The sequence below is a fragment of the Girardinichthys multiradiatus genome, chromosome 1 (assembly GCF_021462225.1).
Source record: "Girardinichthys multiradiatus isolate DD_20200921_A chromosome 1, DD_fGirMul_XY1, whole genome shotgun sequence".
In the NCBI taxonomy this organism is placed as follows: Eukaryota; Metazoa; Chordata; class Actinopteri; order Cyprinodontiformes; family Goodeidae; genus Girardinichthys; species Girardinichthys multiradiatus.
In genome coordinates this window covers 30,483,056-30,506,029 of record NC_061794.1, presented here as the reverse complement: position 1 = coordinate 30,506,029, position 22,974 = coordinate 30,483,056, and the positions used below count along the sequence as shown (strand labels likewise).

Here is a 22,974-nt window from a genome sequence, read left to right as displayed (position 1 = left end):
ACACACACATGCACTGGACATTGAACATGCAAACTCCATGCAGAAAGACGCCCGGCTGGGAGTCGAACCCAGAACCTTCTTACTGCAAGGCAATAGTGCAGTTGGTAGCAGTTTCATTGTCATTAGACGACACTAGGAAAATAATGCTTCCACATTGCCTTCCTATGTATTTAAAATTTTAGGAGTAAAGACTTGTGGCATTTGTTATGGCTTTGATTTGATCTGAATTGTTTATAAGGAGTTGTTTGAATAAAGGCAGCTAGGTTTGCATCGCTTGTTTTGTTCTTCCTACTAGTTATGTTTACATTTAGGTGATGTCATTTCAAGCAAATAATTAATAATTGATTAATTAAGCTACATACCTTGTGGGCGTTGAACAATTGAAACATGATGTTCCACCTTTTTTCTGTGCTATCACTTTAGTTAACTGAGAAACATTAATATTAACAAAAAGCAGACATTAATGATACTGGAGCTGTGGTTTGTCTGTGTTCTTGCCTTTGGGTTCATATGGAGTAAACGTAAGGATTATCTCATCTTTCTTGGTGACTCTGTTTGATCAAATATGTAGAGATATAATGAGCAAACATAAGTTGCCCTAACTGAAATATTTCATTCTTAACTTTACTGACAAAGACATCTGACAAGACATAATGATATCCCAACTAATGGGTTACAGTTCTAAGAAGCTGCAGGTAATGTCATTTTTACTGTAGCAACAAGTGCTTCAGCTGGATGAGATTTGTTATCTGTGACTTTGCTGCAGATGTTGAGGTTGTGAGTGGATGAGAAAGTGTAGTAACTTGTCAGCAGCTGTGCAGGAGTGGAGGTGTATGATAGGTGGCCTTGGACAAGGAGTGTAAAGAAAGGCAGCGTGACTCACCAAGAGGAGCCTTCAGAGTCCATTGACAAGCAGCCCACAGAGCTTTCTCCATCTGTGTCGTTATGTAGGATAGTCAGAGAAGGCAGGAGAGTGATGGGGAAACATGTATGTAGGTTAACGATTCAGAATTCACCAGGGGTAATGGTTTTTCCATAAGCCGCCATTGTCGAGGCTGACCTGGCTTTTAAGACTGAATCAAATCGATGGCTTCTCCGTCTTCAGCTGGGGAGGAGCAGCGGAGGCTCTCTGTGTCTGCACAGCCACGATAACGTTGCTCAATGGGCACTAACCACCTTTCAAATGGAAATGGAGCATCCTGTGAAATTAGACACAGCTATCTGGATAATACTAAGAACAAGGAAGTGAATGGGAGATGGTAGTGTGACGGTTGAGGGTGTGTCGCGCTTTGACTGTGTTGTGTCAGAGCTCCATTTTTGCTAAACATTTGATGTCTGTTTTGCTTTCACTAGGTTTTGATAAAATGTGCAGCACCCGAAAACAAACTTACAGTGCCAACCACAAACGTCAAAAAAAGTATTTAAGTTATATGTTATGTGATAAATCAACATTAACCACTGCCTTATTGTACATGCGGGAGGATAAGAATATATTATCAATATTTATTTCAAATAAAAATCTGAAAAATGTGGCAGGCATTTGTATTCAGCCCCTTTTACTCTTATACCTATTTAAAGTTTGCCACAAGCCATGTAGGGCACATGGTAAACATGTGGAAGAAGGTACTCTGATCAGATGAGACCAAAATAAATCTTTTTGGGCTAAAAGCCACATATGGCAAAAAGCCACATATGGCAGAAAACTATCACTGCACATAACCCTGAACACACCATCACCATATTAAAACTTGGTGGTGGCAGCATCATGCTCTGGGAGTGCTTTTCTTCAGCAGAAACAGGGAAGCTAGTCAGAGTTGAAGGGAAGATGGATGTAGCTAAATACTGGACAATCATTGCAGAAAACCTGTTAGAGGCTCCAAAATACCTGAGCCTGAGATGAAGATTGAAGATTGATCCTGAACATTCAACCAGTGCTACAATAGAAAGGATTAGATCAAGGCTTGTGCACATGTTAGAATGACCCAGTCAAAGTCCTGACGTAAATCCAGCCAATAATCTGTGGCAAGATTTAAAAAATGCTCTTCACAGAGACAAAATTCCAATCTGCATGAGTTTGAGCTATTTTGCAAAAAAGAATATGCTATAGTTCTAGTCTGTAGATGTTCAAAGCTGGTAAAGACACACCCCAGAAGACTTGCTGCTGTAATTGCAGCTAAAGGTGGTTCTAACCCAATATTGTCTCAAGGGGGCTGAATCCAAATGCAGTAAAGTATAATCCCATCAAAAGATATTTAGGTTTATTGTTGCAGTGTGACCAAATATGAAAAAGTTTATGAATACAAGTCAGTGTAGCACAAACTACATTGTTCGTGTCGAGCCATTTCAGAATGGATGCATGCTTGCAAGTGCAGAGAGTGACTCACCCTAAACCACGGGGGGGGTGTTCAGCAGACAGGGTGCTGACTTACAGTATACACTCATCACAGTGCAAGTTTGTTCTTCCTATGTCACGCCTTCTCTCCTCATAAGTCAACATACATCTCTCACTCTGTCCTTCATTAGGCTGCTTGCAATCACATGTGTGCGGCCAGCCAAATTTCAGCTAGGGGGGTGGATTGTAATTTGCTGACACAGAAAGTGAGTGGTATGATCACGTTGAGCACGGCTCGATCCTCTAAGACCCCGCAGGGAATGGTTCAGAATAAATCATTCAATACCGTTTGCCCCAAAGATTAAAGCGCATAAGTGTGTCGGATCTCTGTGTATTAAGTCCGTCTGCATATGAGCGGTATTACCTGTTTTTTACGTAAATGCCTTAACCTGAGATGTTTATATGTTTGTGAGCATTGCATATAGGGTGGGTGTGCTGCCGTAAATGGTTGCATGGAAGTGTTGACATGTGTAAGAGCACCTATATTAAAGAGTTTTCTGTTGGTCTAGTATATGCATGATTTTTTGGGGGGGCTTTGTCAGTAAGAAAATGCAGAGAATGCTTAATTTATGTAAACGCTGTTGTGTGTGTATTTATTCACACATAAAACCATCTTCCCTGTCTCTACTGTTTGTTTGGGTTTGCATGTACAATGTGTATGTGCATATGTTGACATAATGTCTCTGTCTAAAGGCAATGTTTATGCAGTCTGTTTGCTCAAGACTTTTCTTGAGCTCCATATGGTGTCAGGGGTGCTAAATTGGCTCCAGGGGCAGCACTCAGCAGCTGCGAACTTAACTCTGAACCTTGGCCTTTACACTCTACTGTCTAACCGTCTGTGGCTAAGTGAATGTCTGCCAATAAACCCAGCATTTGGTGTGCTGTGTAATCATTATGGTATGGGAATAAATCCACACACTGTTCTGCCTCAGCCATTGTCTTTTATGTATTTTCACTTTCTTATTGAAGCTATAGAGTTGGTTTGGGTTGCATGGTGGTGCAGTTTCTTTTCTGGTATAAAGCTCACCCATGGGATACATGGAGTTTGCATGTTTTCCCTGTGCATGTGTGGGTTTTACCCTGGGTGTTGTCTCCACATCCCGCCATTCAAAAATATTCTATTCTGTTTGTTACTGTGTTCCCCTGTGCAACCCTGGTAAGACCCAGCAGGCAAAGACAATAAATTGATTGATAGTGCTGTTGCTGTTTCGGTAGCTTTAAGATGTAGGATTGGTTGAACCTGTATTGAAACGATTTAAACTTGACTCAAACTCTAGGCTGAGCCCAGTTGCTGTGTCCCGCAGAGGTCAGTGTTTCTGAGGTTTACTTTGAAAATGACCCATGTTGAATGAGTGTAGACTTTATGATTTATTCCTTTCAATTATTTACTTTGAACACCATGAACAGGGACATGATCAATTTAGTCCATAAAAGCCCACTGAACAATAGACCTGGATTCAACAATAAGAAAGAAACTAGGCAATTGCATCCATGGGAGAGTTCCAAGACAAAAACTCCTGGCCAAGAAAATACAAAGGCCTGCATCACATTTGCCAAAAAACATCTTGGTGATCCCAGATACTTTGGGGAAATATTCTGTGGACTGAGTAGACAAATTGGAATATTGTGGAAAGTGTATATCTTGTTATATCTGGGATAAAACACCACATTTCAGAAAAAGAGCATCATACCTTAAGTCCAACATGGTGGTGGTATTGTGATCTAGGGCTGCTTTACTGCTGGATGACTTGCCAAAAATGAAGGAACCATCAATTCTGCTCACTACCACAAAATCCTGTAGGAAACTGCTTAAGTGTTTGGGTTATGCAGCAGAGCAATGATCATAAAGCACACAGCCAAGTCCACCTCTGAATGGTTAAGAAAAACAAAATTAAAACTTAATGGAGGTTTGAAGTGGCCCAGTCAAAGTCTGGACCTAAATCCAATTAAGATGCTGTGGCATGACCTTAAGTGTGCAGTTAATGCTTGAAAACACTTCATTGTGGATAAATGCTGATTACCAGTTACAAACATAAAGTTTGTTTGTAAAAAAGAATCTGCTAAATCTACAGGAATTACATTAAAACTATGATTGGAAAGCACAGATGTTCCTGGACATATACAGTATATTAGTTGCACCATGTGATATTAGCAGCTCACTTAATTAAGATGGTTTTAGTAATTCACAGCTTCTGACTTTGATTCCATTCCAAGGTTTGGTTATTAAACTTTACCAAACAATAATTGAGAAGGCATGTACCAGGTACACTCATGATATAAATGTGTGAAATGCTGAGGTTATTCACAACATATATGATGTTAAAGATGATGCCAACCTTTATATAACTGCTTAGGACAGAGTGCACATGTGATGTAAGTATCAGTATCAGAAAAAAAATGCTTCATGTTAAGACTCCACAAGGTCCCTATTAAATCCTCCTATGCATAAAGGTTTAACTTCACCGACTTGCAGTTTTTCTCTTGTAATGTAAAAAGTATTTTTCTTTGTAACTGTTGACTGAGCTCATGAGGATTGGAAGGTGCACAGTTGGCTATGAGAGAAGATGAGGGAACTAATTCCTTGTCTTCTCTCCCCGGGCTCTTTGATCCTCACCTCCCGCTTTATATCACTTTGATTGCCATGTTTATGACAGGATCTTCCTTTTCTCCTCTTCCCTCCTTGTGTTCTCACCGTGTGGCATGGCGCGTCAGCAGTTCGAAGTGATCTACTCTCTCAAACGCACAAACACATACTCAGCCCCGCACACTCAGAGCAAGACACACCCCTCCTCCATCCTTACAGAGGTAAAGTGAGTGCGCCAGCATCCATGATGAATAATTGAGTTATCTGGCTCTGTGCAGAAATAGCAATCTCTCGCATAAGTGTGAAAACATTACTTGCCACCAGAGACCTGGGAACTGGTGCTGCCATGTGGGTCTACACGTGTACTTTGTGTGTGCTCCTGTTTGCAGCCATGCTTGCGTGACATTTGTAAGGGTTTTTTTTTCTATGAATGTGAACATTTTGAAAGGGGGGATTCTGAGGTCATCAGGTTCATGACATTTACAGATGTAATCGTCCACCTGTCATAAGTCTGAGCTGTTATCCCTGCTCTAGGAAAGCTGTGACTAAGGTTCTGATCCATACTGAGCATGAGTTCATTTATTCATTATAGTTATTTAATGGAATCAGTTCAATTCAATTTATTTATACAGAACAGGGTGCATATCAGCCAATTCAATCTAAATTATATTTCAATATAATTCAAAACTACATAATAAATTATTCCCATTGGTAAAACGTTATCTACCTAAGAAAGCAAATTTGATTGAATTGAGTCATTGATGTTACAGCAGTCATTCACCCTGAGCAAGTATGGTGCAACAGTGGAAAGGAATGACTGTAGAAAAAACTCCAACAGAACCTCCAGTTCAGTATACGTGACCATGTGCAGCAACCACCTAGGGACTGAGAGGACAGGATGGATGCTACTGGGCCAACAGTACTGGGAAGAAAAACAAAAACAGCGCAGAATTAATGGTATCAACAGCTCACACTGAGCAAGCACTGAGCCAGGAGTACTTTCTATTTGTAAGATATTTAAATAGAGCACAATATGTGCAATAATTACAACCTTTATTCAGTTCATGTTTTTTGCTAACATTTGCTTTAGCACTCCATAATTATTATATATATTATTCGATTGCATGGTACCTTTGCTGCACACATTATTTTTTCACAGAATTTGTTTCTGTTTATTTGAAATACAAAATTGTTTTTGTTTGTGTCAATTTTATTTTAAATTCACTTTCAAAAACAACAGTTTTACAGTCAAGTCATGGAACTAAAAATGAGTTAGTGTATAACTTGAATTGCAATTTTTAACTTGCTGTGTGAGTTTTTTTTTGTTTTGTTTTTACTTTTCCTTTCTTGGCATTTCAGAGATACTATATAGAGAAGCTTGTTGCCTACATGTACCTGGACAGTTTTGCTCCACAGCAAAGACGGAATCCTAATTGCATGATTGACTTTATTAAATCAAGACTAGATCCAGTATCAATGTAGACAACCATATTGCTGTAATAGTAACCTGTGTTTGTATAACCTTCAACCTTTGGATTATTTGTTGGTTGGTACGTAGGTGTGTGGATATGTGTGTGTTTGTGTTGAGTGAGCGTATAAGCACGAGTTTCTCACCTGGAGGTGCACAGTTGTTAGAGTAGTGAGAAAAGCAGAAAGCCTGCAACGCTCTGCTCCCAGGAGTAGCAAAGGACAGGTAAGCACTACTCTGGAGGGTGGCAGCTGTGCCAGGCAGACAAACAAAAGTTACCACCGTAGAGCAGCAATACGCCCCATGCAGAAGTAGGTCGTCAGTGAAGCACAGCAGCAGCAGCAGCAGCCCCCAGGCCATATAAGCACAGGGTGAGACGTAAGGCACCGAACCCCCCAGACCCAGCCAGCACCCATCTCCTGCCATGGATGCCAAGCCCACACAAACCCCTGGCACCAAGACCACTCAGCACAAAATAGGACAGGCCCCCCCAGAGCCCCCAACATGCCGAGCAGGTACCACCCTGCCACGGTAGCCGGAACTCAGAAGGACCTAGGAGGGGTACATTACCGCCCCACCTGGTGAGCTAGCCCCAGGAAATTTAAGCAGGAGGGATACCCACCGCAGCCCAGCTTAGACCTCCACGGCCCACAGCCATCCCGACTCATCCCCAGGACCAACAGCCCACTACTCCAGGACATGGCCTGAGCACCCACAAAAAGAAAACCACACCAATGAGGGCCAATCCAACCCCAACCCACACCCCACCCATGCCATTGCCAGAGACCCCCAACTTAACTTGCTGTTTTACATTTTTGTGACACGCTTCTCTCTGCTTGAAATGTAGTGCCATACCGTCTTATCACCAGCCCTTCAATTTACCATCCCTAGGCCTTCAATGTCACCAGGGTCAGCCCTCCTAAGGATTCAGCCTCTGAACTGGGACACAGACTTTACTGGGATTGGCTTTACTTTAAGGTTTATATAAATTTATATTGTTTATTTTTATGTAAAATTAAACCTTATTGTATTGTATGTTGTTTGCATACTGAGGTATTAAAGGACATAATTAATGCATTTTTTACAAATTCTCTGAAAATAGTCACCTTTAAAGCTAAATGAGCTATAGTGTCAGTAAAACATAGAGTTTAATTGTCGTGAAAGCATCCCTGCATCTCTGATTTCAGCTGTTTAAATCCTCATCGCCATCATTTAGATTAGATAGAGTCTAGGCATTCCATCTGTCTTGGAGAGAACTGACCTGATGTACATTAGCTCTGAGGCCTGCCATATACTCTCCATGTTAGCGACTCCCAGGAGCCCTCTGAAGCGATCCGACTGGTGACACAACAAAGCTGAGGGAGCAAAATCACAAGAAACTGACAAATAAAGCCAGATCTGACAGGCAAATCCTCAGAGCAGCTCCGGAGTCTGACAGATCCTTCAGCAGAGGAGCCAACGCCCCTTGCAGCAGCAGCAGCAGAGGCATTCATTACCACTGTTTCATAACACTATTGTAGAAATGATCGTGTTAATGGGAAAGGTGCAAAATAGTGATGATTATGTCACAGATCTGAGATAAAGTAGTTTAATGTTGATGTGCAGGTGGGGTTTAGTGGTGATGATTGGAGACAACAGCAAAAATAATGAAAAATGGTACTTAGTCAGGTGCAGCAGCAACAAGAGGCTGGGGGTGGGGGTATAACCAACCAGCTGTTAGGTCTAAAAGCTCCAAGCTTCGTTGTGGGGAGACGGTGGCAGATTAATCCTGCTGATCCAGCCCACACATATACACTCCCCCTCACACACACACATCCATCCCAAAGAGGAGGTGCTGCTGGTAGTGCTCAAATTATTTTTAGCTCGGCTGTAATGTTTTTTAGAGATCAGGTCCAAGTGTGTGAAACACCGCTGCCATAATAGGTAACAGGCCTGGATGGGCTGAAGGGGACAGCCGCTGGACGTTTGTGGGGTTAAATCTTGGACAGGTCGTCCCAGTGTGGAAGGCCTCAGCAGCTGCTGGCATAGTGGGGGTTGACTGGAAAAGATGCAGGGATGATGGTGACGTAATGCCGACTCTCGAGATGACTGTGAAGAGAAACTTCACAGCTCCATCCTAACATCAAAAACTTGGTGTTAGGATGGAGCTCTCTGCAACTGTGTTTGATAGTGTTTGTCTTGCAAAACGTGAAATAAAGTGTCAGGATAAATACTTGAGCTCTGTAATACTGGACTGTGCTCTTCCTGTGTCTTTACTTTGGAAAATATTCATTATTCTGCTCTATGGAGACACATTTAGACCAACCCGGGAATATCATTGCATGGAAAAGCATCCCTGGATCATTTGAAATCCTGTTTAAATGTTTCGCTACATTGCAACTATAGACTCAGTCATCCCTGCTTCTGCTTTTCACTCTCACTCATCCTTCTGTTTTGGTCTTCTCTTTCTCCCTCTTTCTTTCTCTCACATTCCCCCCCCTCCAATTTTTCCCCCCTGACGTTTGTGCCATGACTTCTGGTTCTGCTGTCTGCCTGTCTCCCTCTCGTTTCTCATCTTTTTGGTGCCAAATGGGGGATTGGGAGGGCTCCTCCAAATTGGCACACAGATGAATAATGCATCTGAGGCAAACGCAGAGAGCTGGGTTTGGATGCAGCTATCTTGTCAGACTCTTTTTCAGTGTATTACAGTTAGGTAGGGAGTTCATCTGATACTTCAGTAGAGAAAAAACTGTCGTTCTTCACATTACTCTCCATTCACTTTTAATTCTGTAACTGAATGTTTAATTGTGTCTATTATGCAGTAAGAAGACTCGACACATGCTGTGAAGAATTTGAGGTGATTTTTGGTATGTTCTCGGCAAGGCCCCCGGTTTTTCTCAACAACACAAATGCATAATGCATGCTTTAGTTTGATTCTGTGACTGCATGCTAGAGCTTGTATTTTGCCTGCGAGTTAAAAAGCTAACTGTACTTGCGAGCATAAACTCACAGTAGAAGCATCATTAAAGTAATGAGCAGGAAGTTAGCATTGAAGTCAACCATAAAAAGAGAGGAAGAGCGCAACGAGGGAGAGAAACAGAGAAAGAAACGAATTCCTAATCCCATAAGGATAAATCTTAATCCTGAATGTTGCTTCTGACTCATTCTGGTTAATTAAGTCGAGTCAAGTGAGAGGAAAATGGGGTCTTGCCTTCTCTAAGTCTGTAGGATCAGCACAATAGTGTATTTGCAGCGTATGAAATATCTCGTTGGAGGTGTCCTCTGTGCTCTCCAAAAGTAGTAATGGAACAAATTGTATCCAGACTAACTGTTTTCATAAACTCACCCCTGTGCAACCCTTTTTTTATACTCACTGGAAATTTCACACTCAGTCTCAGATTTACATAGACTTTGCCAGTTCATGCCCTCATTCAGTGTTGGGTTGCATGCTGTGTACGCTAACAGTTTCATTTATCACATTTTATCATTTAGCCCCCATTTATGGTAGATGTTATTGCTTTGCACATCCGGCACTCAGCAGTTAAAACATGCGCACACACCACACACACACACTCTTGTTTTGCTATATGTAGTGAGGACCATGTGTTGACTCCCATTGACTTCCATTGATTTTCAGTCATTTTCAACCCTTTCTATGCCCTAACCCTGACAATAACCCTAAACCTAACCATTACCAGTGCATACCTAACCCTAACCTTAACCTAAAGTCAATTCACACCTTAGTCCTAAACCTAACCGTTAGCAAAATAAGTCGTGAGGACCAGCAAAATGTCCTCACTTTGGTACAAACGGTCCTCAATTTGATGGTGAAATCGGGAAAATGGTTCTCACTCTGATGCCAAGACAGGAACACACACACACACACACACACACATACGCACAGCCAGACAAACACGTGCACACACTCCCAACCTCAAACTCAGAGAAAACAAAGAAATCTGTTGAGCAACCAATGGGATTTTTCTTTTGTTGTATTATGGTGGAAAGATTTCGCCATGTGACAAAAGGATGAGGCAAACAACTGAAATGTCAAGATCCTGTGTAACTCTAAAAATAAAAGAACTAAGGGCTGCTGTTTGAGGACATCTTAGCCGTGCTGTAGCGCATGGAACAGAGGAAACAACATTTTTTCTGCACCCAGCAACAGCAGCAGCTGAAGCAGAGCTGCCAACAGTTTTCTCCTAAGAATAGAAGAAAGTGGATTTTGTAAATGTTTATCTGGTTAACATTTAGTGACCTTAAGAATATATATATATATATCCAGTATGTCATCATGACATATAAATGTAAAAAACAAGAAGGGTTTTCAGAGAACAGGCAACCTATCATGCTCATCTGCTGTCATATTTAGTCACATTTAGACTATGTAATATAGAGTCTGGATTTGCTGTTTTCAACATGTTCTTTTATTCAGCTAGTTATGAATTTATGAAATGAAGGCTTACAATGAAGTAGAAATGTTTATGTGACAACCATTTACCTTAAAGAACATGGTATCATGGATGTATGATAGAATAGAATAGAATAGAATAGAATAGAATAGAATAGAATAGAATAGAGTAGAGTAGAATAGAATAGAATAGAATAGAATAGAATAGAATAGAATAGAATAGAATAGAATAGAGTAGAGTAGAATAGAATTCAATTCAAAATTCAATTTAAAAATACTTTATTAATCCCAAGGGAAATTAAATGTTGTTGTACAGTAGTTTATATTATACAGATCCACACACAAAATACTAATCGAAAATAAAAATATTACCTATGCATTAGAAAAAATACAAAGCGAAGAAACTGTTATGAATATAAATAACTATTTGAGTTGTATTTATTTTGTAATATAGCTGTGGAACCAGGGATTTGCATGAAACAATTATTTGTTTCCATGGCATCAATACATGTACAGTATTCTTTGAGATTGTCAATATTTAGAAGCAGCTAAATTTGTCTTTGTTTTCGCAAGTTAGGGAAAAGTGAAAAAGCATTCTTTCAGCTGGCTGATTGGCAGTGTGCAGCAAATGGTGGGGGAGGGGCAAGGCTTTGATAGATGGAGAAATTCAATGTGTCGCTTTATCTGGCATCTCTTTGAAAGGACTTTAAACTGTAAAAACACTATGATGAATTTGGTGGTATTAAAACCGCAGCCATGTCAAGGTTTATTTCTAAACCTCATGGCTTGATATTGGAAAGTGACCAATGCCTAACCAATAACCTTGATCAGTTTTCTTTAAGAACCAATCTCTGAAGAAGCGAAGAAATGAAACAAAGAGTAAAAATTTAAATCACATGACATTTGAATATGTGCTTGTTATTAAGAGATACCCCCTTTACTTGCCACATCAATACCTACTCATTAAGAGACGGATGCTGCTGAAGGCTTTTAGCAGATTCCAAATCATATTTGTTCTGTTATGAGATTAGAGCGTTAGTGCTGGACAAATAGATCCGCAGGTTATGTTCATTGGATGTGACCGCTTGTAGCAGGTCTCTTAGGGGAAGGCAATAGATTGCCAACAGAATTTCCAAATGCCTGCACAAAGTCTTTCTCTCCCATGTGTAGGCATCTGAGGTTTAGACATAGGACGAGCAGCTGAGAGCAGAAATGTCTAAGGGTTAAGCTGCAGCCACCTTACTTCACGCTTTCCCCCTTTCTACCTCCCTATCTCCTTCGCTTAATGAAGTTATTCACAGTGCAGCGACATCCCACTGCACAGTAGCTGAGGAAACGATAGGATTTCTTGTTTTGTCTTTTGTGCTGATGAACTTTTTTTAGAGGAAATATTTTCCCCTACATTCACCCTCTGTTGACCTTTTTTTTTTGCCCATCACAGATTATTTGCACATCAGTGTCCGATCCGCAGTTAGCGTGATTGTTTGACGTGGAGCGTAAAGAAGGCGCAACTGTTTTATAGGGTGATGTTATTCACAGATTAGTGGTGGGGAGGTGATGTGAGTAAAAATCTTTCACACAGGCAGGTCAGAGCTGTTGGCCTTTTAATGGTTTCTTGGCACGATGGGTGCAGACAGGACACAAACTCATCTGTAGCGGTATCGAAATTTACTTAGATGGACTGTTAATGTGATGACAGAGATTGAGCTCAGGATGATTTAAACCTGGTCAAAATCTTGTAACAATTATGAAAATTGCAGAGATGCAGGCTTTGTTGATCCAGTGTGAGCCCAGAGGAACAATGTTTTGGGGTAGCTTCTAAATGATGAATGCAGGCAGGTGGGAGATTCAGGAAACAGTGACCAGTTAACATAGATGCGTAACTGGCAGAACTAACAAAAGAAGAAAATGGTGAAGCTTAATGCTATTTTATTGAAAATTTATTTTAGAGGTTAAACTTAAAAGTGAAGCCCATATGCACAGTACACACACACACACGCACGCACACACACAGCTGACTGTAAACCACAAAATTTCATAGCTAAAGCTGCTCATAGCTCACAGATTACTGTGTCCAAAAATATAAAACAGAAAGTTGAGTGGAAGGAAAAATTGTGTTAGGAAAAATAGTTGCAAAAGCAACAGGCATAATATTAGCCTTGAGAGGCTTGTGAAGCAAGAGATCATGAGAGATTCACAAGGCATTTACTGCAGCTGGAGGCAATGCTTCAAGAGCAACCACACATAGATGTATATAGGACAAGGGCTACAATTGCTTTGTTCCTTGTTTTAAGCCACTTCTGAACCAGAAATGCCAAAACTGGTACGATTACACAGAGAATCTATGAAGTATTGTAAATTGGGAGATGAGAAGCAAGGTCACTTTTAAGACAACCTGGGCATCCTCAACACCACAGCGGAGCCACAGGCTGATCACCTCAATACAGCACTGCACTGATGCAGCAATACCTGCACAAGAACCCACACACAAGTACGGAGTGCACATACTGTACAATACATAGACATACCTTTTTAGTAGCCAGACATTTCTGTATCAAAAACTCTTTTTGCATTGGTGTTATTATATATTCAAATTTTGATTGTAAGAAAGTAAGCCATAATAATCAAAATTAACAGAAATAAATGTTTGAAACAAACACTCTATGTGTGATAAATCTATATTATGAGTATCGCTGATAAATAATGATTTTCTAATATTCTGAGGTGCACCTGTAAATGTTCTTTAATTCAGACGAGACAGCCAAGGATGTCATATAACATGACAACATTGGGAAGTAAGATAAAAGAAACATTTCCGGTAATTCAAAGAGACACATGAATGTTAGTAAAAGCTATAAATAGATTTCTGAGAAGCAGATTCGTGCGCTGTGAATGTACCAGTACTCTACCTAGACATAACCCAGTATAACCAAACTGTATGCCTGTTTAAATGCAAATTTCACTAACCTGCAGAGTTATCTTAACTCACTGGAGAATTTCCGTTTCATGTTGTTTTAAGACATCATCTTTGAAAGTTTTGGGATGAAAGTAAATATAGAAATGTTCTGTTGGTTTTAAGAAGTTGTTTTAATATTTAATATTCCTTTCGTCATCATTATATCGCTGGTTTCACAATGGTATCTCAGACAAATACCAGCAAGATTAAAGCAAAACACAAGTAGAAATGTATAAGTAATTGTAAAAAACTGTTGAAATAAAACTATGATAAAAACATTTTTCAAATTATTGCCAGAATGATGCTATTCTTTTGTCAGGATCATCTGGCTTCAACAGTCAGTGGAGACAGTAGCATTAAGGATTTTAACATGAGAATAGTGTTCTTTTAACTCCAAACAAGTAGTTACACTTCCTGAACCTAACTATGAGTTTGTGGTGCTTAAGTGAAACCAAACTGTCAAACCTGTGTACAGAGTTTTAGAGAGCAAGGGACACATAAACACCAAAGGAAAGAGGACAAAGAAAAGACAATAAGAACTGTTCAAAGGTTACAACAAACCCAAATTGTTGGTTGTGTGACTGGAGGCCTTCAATCAACTTAACCTTCTCAGTCCTTCATAGATAATCACTACAGAATGATCTTTGCAGTTTTTTTTTTTTTGCTTCCTTCTTTCCTGGAACTGATACTAAGGACACGTTCATCATGTGTCAGAAATGGAAAATACTTAAAAGATCAGCATTTTGTGTTTAAGTTAGCTTTGGAAAAGCCTCCAGGGGTTGATTTAAGTTAAAAGGAAAGACAATATATAAACGTCTGAAGAGTAATGTCTTCAAAACACAGTGAATAATGGCAGTATGATGGACTTGTGTGTGAGATCAACCTTTCTTCGTTTAACAATTTGTTCGAGAATAAATAAAATTGCTGAATATTTTTCAATATGTTTTAATTTTCAAATCTTTCGTCATAGACTATATTAAAATCTTAATGTTTTCTCTGTTATCACAGAGTTATTGTTGCTGGACAAACATATTGCCCAATAATGAAAGGATCACATCTGAATATTATACTGTCACTGTTGTTGCTTTTCCAGTCTTAGGGTAGGCTTCCTGAATACTGTTGCAGTTTATTCAGGTCTTCAGGTCCTCAGTAGGCAAGCAGTAGATGCAATGGCATTGTAAGAAAGGACAAACAGATCAAAATTCAAGGGGAAAATGTAGAAAAAGGCTTAAAAAAAAAATAATTATAGAATAACATACAACTTTTTGTCAGTTGTTGAAATTCAGGATGCTGCAGTCTCTTTTGTTGGCCATAATAAGTTGCTCCAATAAATGGTAACAAGGTTAAGAAAGCTGCTCTAATGTTCCAACAACCAGTTTGCTGATGTGCTAGGCTAATGTAAGCATACATGCTTACGTTAGCCTAGCACATTGCCAGCTTAAAAGGAGCAATATTTTGGATCAGTTGGTGGCATCCTAACATCAAACATGTTTTAACGCAAAGCAGATGGCATATCTTGTGTAAAACCATGATGGGTACCAGGACAGACTGTCTGATGTGGATTTCAGCATTTAAAAGCCTTTTTCTTCACCCAACATTACCAAGTAGATATGTGTGCATGCACCAGATAAGCCCGGTTAGCCTCGTTAGTTAGCACAAAATGTGTTTACTTTACATTTGTTTCAGCGCTTGAGAAAACCTGCTTGATATTCCCAGAATTCCATTTTGTATCATTCAGAAATCAGAAAGGGGAGCTGTACATTATAGAAGAGAGCATTCTAGCGTACATATCAGCTCTAAGATTTCATAAATAATGCACGACCTTAGGGAAACACCTGTAAAAGCTGAACTTAACCTTAATATGCTTTGTACTCAGCACTGTGCAGAGTTGCCCGCTTTGTGCTTTCTGCTGCTTTTGGCTGGAGCTGAAGTCACTTCTGTTCGGGTGCTTTGCCTTTCTAGTAAAAGCCTTTCTGACACAGGAAGCTGAGCCAACATTTTTCTGACAATTGGAAGCACTCATGGAAACACATTGTAAGTACAAACATAATTGTCATTCTAGAAACGCAGCTTAATCAGGTTAGGGCTATTTTTAAACCTTTAAAAAGAATGTCCCACTTTGTTAGAAGTCCTGCCTGTTGCCAGTGAGGTATTTCATAATCAAAAAAACTGTATGGAATAGCTTGTTAATCAGCATACTGTTCTTTTATTTTGGCACATCAAATTTAATGTTTTTTGAATAATCTTCATGTATTATAGTAAATCGTTTAATCCATTTAATGTAAGACTGTTATGTTTGCCAGAATATGAGATATGTATACTTAAAAAGCGTAGGAAAAGGTAGGAAGAGTGAGGTGATATAGGTGCCTCTTAAAAAAAAAAAAAAAAAAAAACCTGATTAAAAAGTAGTTTTTTTCAATAATTTGTGATTATATTTGCAATAGATCTGACCCACATACAGAGAACACTCCGGAGAACAGAATGAGTAAAAGGTTATTTGGAAGATGATAATCAGGAACATAATGGTCGAAAATCTCACTGTATGGAGAGAGGAGAAGAGGTTGAGTGAAAACAGGGAAACGGAAAATAAACGAAACTAAGAACAACTAAAATGATTGTGAGTTCGGTTTTCTAGGTAGCTGTGGTCAGGACGCCAGGGGTAGAGAGATTCAGGATCCAGGTTTAATGAAGGTGAGTCCGTAGAAGGTTTCTTGGGTGCTGTTCTGTGTGAGCTCGGAGCGGACAGGAATGAGTTCGGTGTGCAGATGTTTACGTTGGAGGGTGGACAGGTTACGCTTATGACTTTGTCCAGGAGATGACGGGAGCAGGAAACTACCAGCTTGATGCGAATCCAAACGAAGACAGAAGAAATTAAATCCACAGAGCATAGATAGGCTTGATCATCCAGAGTAGCTTCTGGAGAAGTAGTCAGTACACAGTGACATAGAACCAAAGCTTTGCCTTTCTAAATCTGCAAAAGGAGCAAAGACAAAGTTACACGAGGTCAAAGAACAAAGCATGAACTTAGTGTTTGGCTCGAGCTTGTACCACTGGTGGCAAAACACTCTGGCATCAAAGTGCTGGCAGCCTCCTGCTTAAGTACTCCTCAGAGTAATCAGTGGAAATAAGTCGCACCTGTCACCCAGCACACCTGAGAGCTCCAGCAACATCTGAAAATGAGCACATGTAGCAAGCACAAAAACACAAACACAACCCAGATCCTGACATAATTCAGTTTAAATCTGTAACTTTTCTTTTTTTTTTAAATGTTACATAGGGGGTGACATATTTTAAACATCTCAATTCAAGGTTATTGTTTACACCTAATGAAAACCAGAAATTCAGTTTCTTAGAAACCTATAACTTTACTTAATACCAATAAAAATGCTTTTTAACAGAGAAATGTTATTTTACAGGCTACAAAATCATTGGGAAGACAAACGACTTCACCGTTGTCTGGCAGGCAATCATTGACACCCTCCTAATGGAAGGTAGGGCATGAAAGGTCACTGCTAAAGAACCTGGCTGTTCAGAGTACTGTATGCAAACAAGAAAATGGAAAGTTAGGTGGAAGGAAAAAGTATGACAAAATGTGCATAGATGTGACTGGAGCCAATGACTCAAGAGTCTCCACATATAGAGTATATTTATAAGGAATATTGACTAGAAGCGTTGCATTCTTCAGTGTTACAATTTCAGAGACATGCAACCTGTGCTAAAGTGACTGGTCAATTGTTCAGGGGTCCAATGCATTCTTTTTAGATGACAGTAAATTTTGCATATCATTTGAAAATCATAGTTGTAGAGCCTGCAGGAAGTTGTTTTGGGTCCAATGTGAAGCTTCTGTTGTCAGTGGAGATTTGGCGTCCATGCCATCTGCAGGTGTTGGTCCACTTTGTTTTAGCAAGTCCAGAGTCATTGCAGTCATGTACCAGAGAATTGTAGACCACTTCTTACTTCTCTATGCTGAAAAGCTGTATGGAGAAGCTGATTTCATTTTCCAATTGGACTTTGCAACTACCCACCCTGGTTTAATGACTGTGGTATCACTGCCCTTGATCCGTCAGCAAACTTGCTTGATCTAAACTCTTCAGAGAATGTACAGTAAATTGTTGAGAAGAAGACGAGAGCCATCAGACCCAACAATTTCTTCTCTCAAAGTTTTTTTTTAAAGACATAAGAAACTGGATTTAATAACCAACACTTATTAGAAGCAACCCAGATTAGAGGCTTTAGTTAACTTAAGTTAGACAGATATTGGAAAATAACAATAATCTGCCCCATGCAGTCACTCCTCCTTCACATTCAAAGTTAGTCAGTAATAGTGGTTGCGAAACAAAAACATTTCTGTTAGATTTGCAGCAGCAAAAAGCTATCATTATATCCCACGTGCTTTTTGTGCGCGTTTGTTCTAGTTTGTGCTGGGTGTGTGATCTCAGAGGAAACCTTCCACCCTGTGGTTGAGCTGCACTGCTGCATCCTCCTTTCTTGTGCTGCTTGCATCCGTCCCGCGGTGTGTCTACAGAGCGCTCACTTTGACCTCATTATCACCCTCATTGCCATCAGTATTAGCAGCTGCACCCCTCTTCGTCATCATCATCGTCACCATCATTGACATCTTTATCATAATCATCCCTAGCAGACATTACCAGTGCTATCACCGCCCCTGCCATCACTCTCAATATGCTGACGTTACCGTCATAATTTTTGCTGGTATCACTGTGAAATAAAGACAGATGCTGGAATAAACACTCTTGCACCCTGACCGTGTCGCACCGTTGAGCATGCAGCTGCAGGGGCTTCATGCAGAACCCGTCTCCCATCGTCCTCAGTCCTTTTCGCCACTTGTGAGGTTTGCATGCTGTAAAGACCTGCTTCCATCTCGCATCACGTCAGAATGGCAACCCTCATATGTGTTTCTCTTCTGAATTTTTCAGGATGAGGCTGATAAATCATAGACAGAAACAGACCACTGAGGACCTCCTTCTCATTTCCTCCTCTTTTTTTCTTCTCACATTCTCCCATGGCTTGCCTGCTTTTTTTTCTCGTACTGTCTTTGGAGTCTCCTCTCTGTCTTCCCTCCCCCACTGTTTATGATCCCCTCTCCTCCTCTCCCCTCTTTCATGTTTTAAGTGAGCTCCCCTCTTTCCCTGTCCTCCTTGCATCCTCCACCAACTTTCATCCCACACACTTGCTCCTGTCTGATTACCTCTCCCTTTCTCTCCCCTTTTCATTCACCATCTCGTTTACCCCATCTGTCCTCTGTGATGTACTCCCTCTGCCTGCCTGCCTGTCTGTCTGTGCCATAGAGGGCTGTCCAAGGCCTCTGCTCTGTTAATTCATTCGCTGTGCATCGCCTCACATATCTGCAGGGTCAGGCAGGCAGACAGAGCAGAAGGGAAGGAAAGGCAGTCTGAAAAAAGAGAGAAAAAGTAAAGGGATCAAAAGGAGAAGAAACAATTATAAAAAAGATGTCATTTTATCTGCAAAAACAGAAAGCTAGAGTCAGATACTGTAGTGGTGTATCCCATAATCTCTCCCCCACAAACACCCCCCATACAAACATATACATATGAGTTGTGCCATGACCTGTTTATGCACATTGCTTTCTCTGTCAGTTCAGTTTTCTCCTTATATGTCAGAAAATATAGGCAAGTTTCAAAATTTAAAGTAAATATATTCTCATTTGTTGAAGCAACTTTAGGAAGACTATAACCCACTGGTTGGCATTCAGTAACTCTGTGTAAGAAGACGCTATATCAGACATAAAATAGATGTACCTGCATTAATTACATCAGCATAATCTTACTTTGATAAAAACATTTTTTCAAATTCAAGTGTCTGTGATCCTTCGGTGAGTAATCAATGATTTTCTGTTCTCTGGGTTCTGAATATGACCTGAATGAAGCCTGACATGCTTCAAAATGGCAAAAACAAGAGTTCACGGCATTCAACGAAGGCAGTTGGTCTTCATAAATCAGTAAATTGCTACAACAAATACGGTGGTGTGAAAAAGTGTTTGCCCCCTTTGTGATTTATTTTTTGCTTTGCATGTTTGTCACACTTCAGAGTTTCAGATCATCAAGCTAATTTAAATATTAGTCAAAGACAGTAAATAAGTAGGTAACAGTAAGTAACCACAAAATGCAGTTTTTAAATGAAGGTTTTTACTTTTAAGGGAGAAACAAATCCAAACCTACATGGCCCTGTGTAAAAGTGACCGCGGCCCCCTTTAAAACACACCAAAATGTACTTTCTCCAGCCACAGCCAGGCCTGATTACTGACACACCTGTTCGCAATCTAGAAATCACTTATATAGGACTTGCCTGACAAAGTGAAGTGGACCAAAAGATCCTCAAAACCTGGACATCATACCGAGATCCAGACATTCACGAACAAATGGGAATGAAAGTAATTGAGATCTATCAGCCTAGAAAAGGTTCTAAGACCATTTAAAAAGCTTGGAGACTCTAGTGAACTACAGTGAGAGCCAGAATTCACAAATGGCAAAAACATGAAATGGTGGTGAACCTTCCCAGGAGTGGCTGGCCGACCAAAATTATCCCAAGAGCGCAGTGATGACTCATCCAAGAGGTCACAGAAGACCCCCCAAACAATATCCAAATAACTACAGGTCTCACTTGGCTCTATTAAGGTCAGTGTTCATGTATCCACCATAAGAAAAAGACTGGGCGAAAACGGCCTACATGGCAGAGTTGTGAGACGAAAACCACTACTGAGCACAAAAAACATTAAGGCTCATCTCAATTTTTCCCGAGGACATCATGATGATCATCAAGAATTTGGGGAAATACTTTGTGGAGTGACCAGACAAAATTTTCACTTTTTGGAAGGGGTGTCCCATTATGTTTGGCATAAAAATTTACCGCATTTCAGGAAAAGAACATCATACCAAGAGTAAAGTATGGTGGTGGTAGTGTGATGGTCTGGGGGTGTTCTGCTGCTTCAGGACCTGGAAGACTTGCTGTAATAAATAGCACCATGAATTATGCTGTCTGCCAAAAATCCTGAAGGAGAATGTTCGTCCATCTGATCGTGACCTCAAGCTGAAACGAACTTGGGTTCTGCAGCAGGACAGTGATCCAAAACACACCAAAATGAGGACTTGGGAGTGGCCTAGTCAAGGTCATGACCTTTAAATGGCTGTTCATGCTCGAAAACGCTCCAATGTGGCTCAGTTACAACAATTCTCCAAAGATGAGTGGGCTCCACATTCCTCCACAGAGCTGTAAAAGTCTCATTGCAAGTTTTGCAAGCGCTTGATTGCAGTGGTTGCTGCTAAGGGTGGCCCAACCAGTTATTACGTTTAGGGGACAATCACTTTTTCACCCATGGCCATGTAGGTCTGGATATTTTTTCCCTTTATTTAAAAACTGTATTTTGTGTTAACCTGTGTTGTCTTTGACTAATATTTAAATGTTTTTGATGATCTGAAACACTTAAGTGTGACAAAACACTTTTTGACACCACTGTAGCTACTAGGCTTATAATAATACTGGAGTAATCCAGATATTTACATGAAAATAGACATAACCTTTTTTTCACAGTGTTTGACATTAAATAGGATTCTCCCTCTTTTAGGTCATATAGGATTGCTAAAATTATTTCAATTTGCTAAAAGCCATACACAAAACTATGCTTTTAAACATTTAAGAAGGTCCAGATGATGATGGACTTTTGGATGCCTCTGTTAATTATAAATATGAATGTTAGTTGGAGATACACCTGTAGATATTTTTTAGCACTCCTCAAACATATTCCTTCTTTGTGTGACTTAATAACAAAATCAAGATAAATCAGATGATTAGAAAATCAGATTAAATGCACAGTGAAATGAGTCCTGTACTCACTTGGGCTGATATATTTAGAAAAGAATGTCATTAAATAAGGTGACTAATATGGTAAAAGTGAGGATTGCTTAATATACTAATGGCATATTTCTATTGCTGAGTAGAAAAGATCTAAGAGATAAAAAATTTGCTTTACATTAAAGTACCTAAATTTTTTATTCAATTAATAGTATGACCACACCTTAGAAATGGTAAATTGTGCTCTTATCACATCAACTGCAAACTCCAAACCCAATAAACTCTGAGAAATGCATGACCCATGGCATGAATGTCCCACAGCAGTTGAAAGATGCTAGCATGGTCCACATCTATAAGAGGAAAGGCAACTACCAGGTTTGCGACAATTACCGAGGCCTCTCGCTCCTGCCGATTGCTGGAAGCTTCTGGCCCGTATCTTACTTAACCGGCTCCTCCAACATCTTGAGCAGGGTCATCTCCCTGAGAGCCAGTGTGGCTTTCGTGCAGAGCATGGAACTGCCGACGTGATATTTGCTGTATACTCAGCTGTACTCCAAAGCTAAAGGTCTACCATGCAATAGTACTAACCACTCTCCCTACACGTGCAAGATCTGGACTGTCTACAGCAAGACACGCCAAACAGCTCAACCACATTTACTTGAGCTGTCTCTGCAGACTTTTCTTTATCAGGTGGCTGGACAAAATCACAGACATGGATGTCCTAAAACAAGCTGGCATTCTCAGTGTTTGTCACCCCTCCAAGGAGCTCAGGAGATGGGCAGGTAAAGTTGAAAGAATGTTTGACAGTCGACTACCAAAACAGCTGCTGTATTGTTAACTGTCCCAGGGCAAGCACAAAGTCGGGGAGCAGAAGAACTACTTCTAGGACTGCCTCAAAGTGTCCCTCAAAGCCCTGGACATCAACCCCAGTACATGGAAGTTGCTTGCCCGGGGCCGTAATATGAGTCTGTGCACACTCAAACAGACCTGGTAAATGATAAAAGCAAACTCCAGACTGTTCATGACTGGGCAGAAACCCTGTAAATAATTTTGAGATGCACCAATTGGGCTTTCCCTGGCCAATATCAATTTTTGGTCTCTCTTTAAAGGCCTCACAATTCCTATTTTGACCAAATTCTAAAGGCACACATGAAAGGAAAACAATGTGCAGTCGTTTCTTTATTTGTTTTTTTGTAGAAAATAAAGTTTTGGGTCGAATTGTGAATAAGGGGAATACAAGATTATCCATGTGTATACATTTAAGACATGTTCTCAACCTTTAGATTTTTATTAAACTCAAAAATGTATGTCAAAGTGCATGATATTGGTTGATATATTTATAGAGCCTCTGGCC

General features: G+C 40.1%; 1 protein-coding gene across 4 annotated transcripts in view; it reads left to right on the top strand.

Annotated features, from left to right (window-relative positions):
* The window catches only part of LOC124855775, a 64,043-nt gene that overhangs the window by 16,846 nt on the left and 24,223 nt on the right, over positions 1–22,974 (top strand). The window contains exons 1-2 of one of the 4 annotated variants that reach the window (XM_047345962.1): positions 14,855–16,481; positions 17,207–17,281. The exons of 2 other annotated variants lie outside the window; for them this stretch is intronic. The gene's annotated coding sequence lies outside the window, so the exon portion shown is untranslated. Of the gene's footprint in view, positions 1–14,854; positions 16,482–17,206; positions 17,282–22,974 lie in introns of those variants that run through there. One more of the 4 variants, XM_047346032.1, reaches the window with a different exon arrangement.